General features: G+C 39.9%; 1 pseudogene; it reads right to left on the bottom strand.

The window, feature by feature from the left end:
* Positions 1-630: 630 nt before the first annotated feature.
* Positions 631-4,094, bottom strand: LOC126513768 (serine/threonine-protein phosphatase 6 catalytic subunit-like; annotated as a pseudogene).
* Positions 4,095-5,914: the final 1,820 nt, after the last annotated feature.

The following is a 5,914-nucleotide window of genomic DNA, read 5'->3' on the forward strand; positions in this document are numbered from 1 at the left end:
GAAATGAAATAACCCTTACCTCCCCTAGCCTCATATCCCTGCAGTCTCCTCCTAGCAACCTTTGCCCAGATCACAGGGCTCACCATTTCTTCTCAAGTTAATCCTTCTTTCTCCAAATCATGTAGAAACTTTACTATGCTTCTTTCACTGCTTTTCCATCTGCTGTGAAGGTCTTCATGGTCATTAAAAAGTTGATACTTGAATGATTTTTGAAGCAAAAAATAAATGACTAAGTTAAAATGCAATCCTTGTTGGGAGCCAGAGTCCAGGACAACTCCTGTTCTTATGCTGAGATGGGAAGGAAAGATTATGTGCCAATGTAAGAGAGAGATTTCAAAAAATCTAAACATGCAGAGAACCTGATCCTGGAGTGTTAGCCCCCAGAACTGTAAAGAATGAAAAATTCTGTTACTTATACATCCAGTCTGTGGTATTTTGTTTGTCAGCTCTAACAATCTAAGTAATGCACACAACTTAAATACATATTTTTAAAATAGTTGGGTAACATCTCCTCTATATATATTAGTTTCCTTAAGACTATTAATTTCCTTGAAAGAGATGGTATAACTTACTTAGTCATAAAGTTTTAAATTTCTAAAGAGGATACATATATTTGATCTCGGGGACAGCTCATGGGGAGGTGGTATTATGGTTCTGCTTTCCCATCAAGCATTGCCTTTGCAAGCTAAGAGCATTGTTAACAGTGCTGACCACAGCACTTCCACAATTGCCTGCAGAACAACACCGTTAATGATCAGAAACTGATGTCTGTGTTTTCATCTGCCCACGGCATGATGACTGCCTCTTTCAGAGTATCACAGCATTCAATTGCTCATCCTCTAGTCACAGCATGCTCTCCACAATCACATGGCCCAGCAGTCTATTAGCTTCCTCAGAGTCTTTCTACTCATGCTTTTTAAATTATATTCTCACCCCACTGCTTCTCCTTACTCCTCCCAGTTCTATTTCCTCACAACAGCTTCAAATCTTTCTAGTTTTTTTATACCCCATTGATTCTAGTTTGTATGTAGGACCATCCACCAGAACATATCTACTACCATGAGCTTCTCCCTTAAAGAAAACCTACTTTTCCTCCCCAGAAGCCATCAACTGCTAATAGCTCCTCAGCTCATGAAGAGGGTTTGTGAAATCCTCCCTGGTTCATATTGAAATGTTGTTCGACCAGTTCTGTTCATGTGCATAAAACCAAGGAGACCAACAGTCTGGTCATGTCTAGAGGGTGTTCAATGCCATGGATCTGGAGTTACATTTTTGAACCTCTAGGTGGATGCTTGGTCATCTAAAAGAGCATTGAGTCCTCTTTACTATTGGACATCTTACCAGCCTTTCTTTAATATAAGTTTTTTTTTTTTATTTTGCCCTTTGGACAAATTTATTTTATATCCTTTTAAAACACTGTCGAACAAAGGACAGTGAAATCTTCAGCTGGGAAGCATGCACATAACCCAGTCACCTGCAGCCATCTGGCCCACTGGAAGACTTTACTGCAGACATTTCCTAAAACTCACCAAACTGAATCAGAAGGCCGAAAGATATGGAGGGAAGAATGTTTCAGAAAATGATCAATTGTTTGTCAAAAAGGAAACGCTTCTGTCTTCCAAGAACATCCAGTAAGCAGGAGCTACGTACAGCAATGTGAGAATCAAGACATTTCTTGTGAAGAGTAAAAAGACATGTCTTCTCAGACGTGTGTAAGGCGGGATGGGACTGGTGAGGTGACAGAACTGATGGAAATGTGTTGCTATTGACATCTAACAAAACGGAACTGTAGATAATTTAGTGTTCTATTCTTTCTTTTGTTTATTTATTTATTTTTAGAAAAGCAAGAGGCAGGCAGCATTTCAATCACAAAATGATCAATAAAAAGTATACCGTAGAGGGTCAAGAGGACCAAAAAAAAAAAAAAAATGGGCCAGTATGATAACAAAAGTCTCAAAGAAATACAGAATCCTGGTTCTAGGAGGAAGGTCATGTGCTCACTTTGACAGGACAACTTTGGTTCTCTCATATCGCCAGTGTTTGTGACCACAATGGAAACAATATTTCCACAGTAGCAGTAGTTAAGGGCAGACAACACTGTAGCCAGCTTCTTATCAAACAGAAACTGCCAGCCTTCCAGCTCAAGCTCGGGTGTTCTGCAGATGAATTTTAAACTGCTGAAATGAACAAACTCAACTTTTGTTCCAAAAATCCAGACCCTGCTGTAGGCAAAGACTGTGTCTTCATTTCCCGGCCACCCAGACCTGAAATAATCACACAGAAACTATATTAATTGTGATACTGTTTGGCCAATAGCTTAAGTGTATTTCTAGCTAGATGTTATATCTTAAATTAACCCATTTCTATTATTTTATATTTTACCTTAAGACTCATGGTTTACTGGTACCAGTGCAAGGGCATTTTTCTCCTCCAGCAGTTACATGACACCTCCCTGACTCTGCCTACTTTCCTCCTCTATCTGCTTATTCTATTCTATCTTTTCCTCTATTCCCACCTTGTTCTATTCTGCTAAGCCAGTGGCCAAAACAGCTTTATTCATTAACCAATAAAAGCTGCACGTATACAGAAGGACTTCCCACATCACCCTGCCTTTGGGACTAATGACCCAAGTGTCTACATCTTCAGTCTCTGACCACACCAGGTCACAAAATGCTCCTTTGTGAGGAATTCCCTGATTCCATTCAAAGGTTTGCATTTATCCCAGTGTTTTCATATAAGGAGATAAACATCAAGAACACAAAATTTGTTCATCTGTTCAAGCTGATGTTGTGAGCAAGTCAAAAGTTTTGGTACAGTGTCTCCAGGCATTAGCATTTCCTTGTTTGGTTTGACTCACATCATAAAATCTGCATACCTGGATTATCTATCTACTTCCATGATTTCCTCTTTAAAATGTAATATGATCAGGCCATTTACCCAGAAGTGCAAGACCGTAAAGAACTCCAAACTATAGTAACTTCTGTCTGGACAATTAGCTATAAATATGTAGTTTGTATCAGGAACCTGACGTCCAATTCTGAGTAGTTCACAAAGATCATAAACTGTCAGTGTGTGTCCCCACACACTGTTATTAGCATTGATACTGCCTGAAGGGTCCATCTTCCTAAGAACAGATCACAAAGATCACCTGGCTGCTTCAGGTGTTTCTCAAGAAGGTACTTGCTCTGCTACACCATCTCCAGGTACATCTCCAGATATAGCAGCTCCTGTTTAGGAAGAACAGCCTGCAGCAGCTGTGGAAAGAGAGGCAGTGGATGATGAAGGCAGAACTCTTTTTTTGTATTCTTAATTAGTATTCTCTCTTAAAGTCCAGGTAGGAAAATTACAGACTGCCTTGCATATAGAGCCAAATTAGAGTTCTTTATTAGCAGATGAGAGAGAGAAGGCTACGGTTCCAAAGAATTCTCAGTCCTAAAACTCAACCTTTTTAAAGACAATGGCATCATTGTCAAGTGTAGGTCAAAGGAACTTTGTGTGATTTGTGTTGGCAGCTTGATCAGTTGTTTGGGTTATATATCTGGGCCACCATGGTCAAGGTCACAGAAAGTACAGAATACATGACTATGGTGGACATGACATGAGGTTTCGTGACAGAGAAGCACCTGAAATAAACACAAAATGGAGTCAGGGAACAATCAGAATGAAATGGCATCACCTCATTCGTTTCAATGCTATTGCTTTCAGTAGAGTCTATTCTTTGTCATGTCTTTGCTAACATTGCCCAGTGCTTTCCCACTTTTCATTAAGACTTACAAGATTACAGGGCACCATGGCACACACCTTTAATCTTAGCACCCAGGAGGCAGAGGCAGGTGGATCTTGTGAGTGCTAGGGTAGCCTGGTCTACACAGTGGATTCCAGGATTCATTCTCTATCACCCTGTGTGAAGTAGGATTGTGAGTCTCTATCACCTTGTGTAAAGCAGGATTTTGAGTCTCTATCACCCTGTGTAAGGGAGGATTGTGAGTCTCCATCACCCTGTGTAAAGCAGGATTGTGAGACTCTATTACCCTGTGTAAAGTAGGATTGTGAGCCTCCATCACTCTGTGTAAGGAAGGATTGTGAGCCTCCATCACCCGTTTAAGGTAGGATTGTAAGTCTCTATCACCCTGTTTAAAGCAGGATTGTGAGTCTCTATCACTCTGTGTAAAGAAGGATTGTGAGCCTCCATCATCCTGTGTAAAGGAAGATTGTGAGCTTCCATCACCATGGAGTGTGAGCCTCCTTCATCCTGAACAGAGTAAGATTGTGAACCTCCATCCATCACATGAGAAGGAACAATTCATATGAACTTGGTGATTCCATAGCTCTAATGATGTTTTGATCCATTCATTAGGAGAGAATGAGGGACATTTCCCAGGGTTTCTGGCTAAACCATTAGGGCACTTCATTCCTTTAAATGCTTCCAACACCTAAAATTAGCAACATATTGAGTCATTTTACAAATAATTGGAATTTAAGAGCCTACAAATTATGTATTATTGCCAGACTTTATCAAGAGATTCAGAAAAGTTTTTCCATTAATTTGAACTAGATGTCAGAGGAATATAAATCATGTCTGAGGCCAAACTCCAACTCTTGCTTACTACATTAAACTAACACAAACTCATTCATATAATTGTGAATGAACTCTGATTCTCCAGTGCATTATACAAAGATTGCTTTTATTCAATGAACCAGATGTTCTGAAATTGTTGTTTAAATTATACAGAGCCTTGACAGAAGAAAATATCTGCAAGAACACGGAGCACATAAATGAGTGACAGCCTCACAGGTGCAAACTAGAAGTACCAGGACACATGAGCCCCATCACAAAACTATTAAAAATAAAATACTTGAAAATTACAAGCATTGATAAGGATATAAATGAATGGAACTAAGAATTTTACTCAGTGCATAAGTGAAAGCCCACTGTCTGTGAAAGTTCCATTAGACAAGGTATGATGGACTGAACTCAATGCCAGATTGTACAAGCATGACCTGGTCATGCTCAAGATATACTAACATTACCCACATTCTTCTCCACCATCACTTAGGATGACTGTGGAGTAATCAATTCAAACTGAAAAGCTTTTCTACAGTGTTTCAGTGTTTCATGATCTTTTGCATGTAGCACTGATGTGGCACCATTGTAGAAACTGGTCCTTTTGAGCAGAGCAGTTGTTGTCTTCACCAAAACATATGTCACTACTTGTAAGGGACCATCACCAGAGGGTCCGTTTCTATTGACAAGCTCTTAAAAAGGAGGGGATAGAAATGGCCACTGGACCCCCACCTGATCTTCTAGAAGTTCTCATAGGGACCTTTCAAGCCATTTTTAAGCAATGTAATTCTGCCCTGATGGCACAAGCACTCTGGATCTAGCTAGGGATGTGCTAAAGGCTAGTGATGAGGGTGGAGGACTCTGTCTTTGCAGCAATGGGGAAGCAATTACCCAAGATTCCCTTCTGATGAGCTTTGATGAAATTCTACTTTCATTTTAAGAACTTACGTGGAGACAGGAGACATTGTCTTCCTGGGAAAGGAATTAATTCTCACAACAGCCACTTAGAAGAGTTTGTGGTGATGATTGACAGCATCGGTTTAACCAAATCATTTCCTACTGTGGTTTGATCAGCCCCACCAAAGCAGTGTTTTTAAATATTTCTTTGTTGGCTTAGCACTCATTAAGTGTGGAGCATAAACAAAATTGATAAGACTTCCGTGGAAATGATTGTAGAAATTGTTTGACAAGAATGTGAAGCCCTTTGGTATTTACTCCCCAAGCAGGAAGGATCTTGAGAATAAAGAGGTAAATCTTAATGACTTGAGGAGAAAAGTATTGAATTACTGAGACACTGATCATAATGGTGACTTCTCCTTTCCGTCTCTTTCTTCCTTTCGTCTTCCCTCC

The sequence above is a fragment of the Alexandromys fortis genome, unplaced genomic scaffold (assembly GCF_014885135.2).
Source record: "Alexandromys fortis isolate MF-2015 unplaced genomic scaffold, M_Fortis_MF-2015_v1.1 scaffold_117, whole genome shotgun sequence".
In the NCBI taxonomy this organism is placed as follows: domain Eukaryota; kingdom Metazoa; phylum Chordata; class Mammalia; order Rodentia; family Cricetidae; genus Alexandromys; species Alexandromys fortis.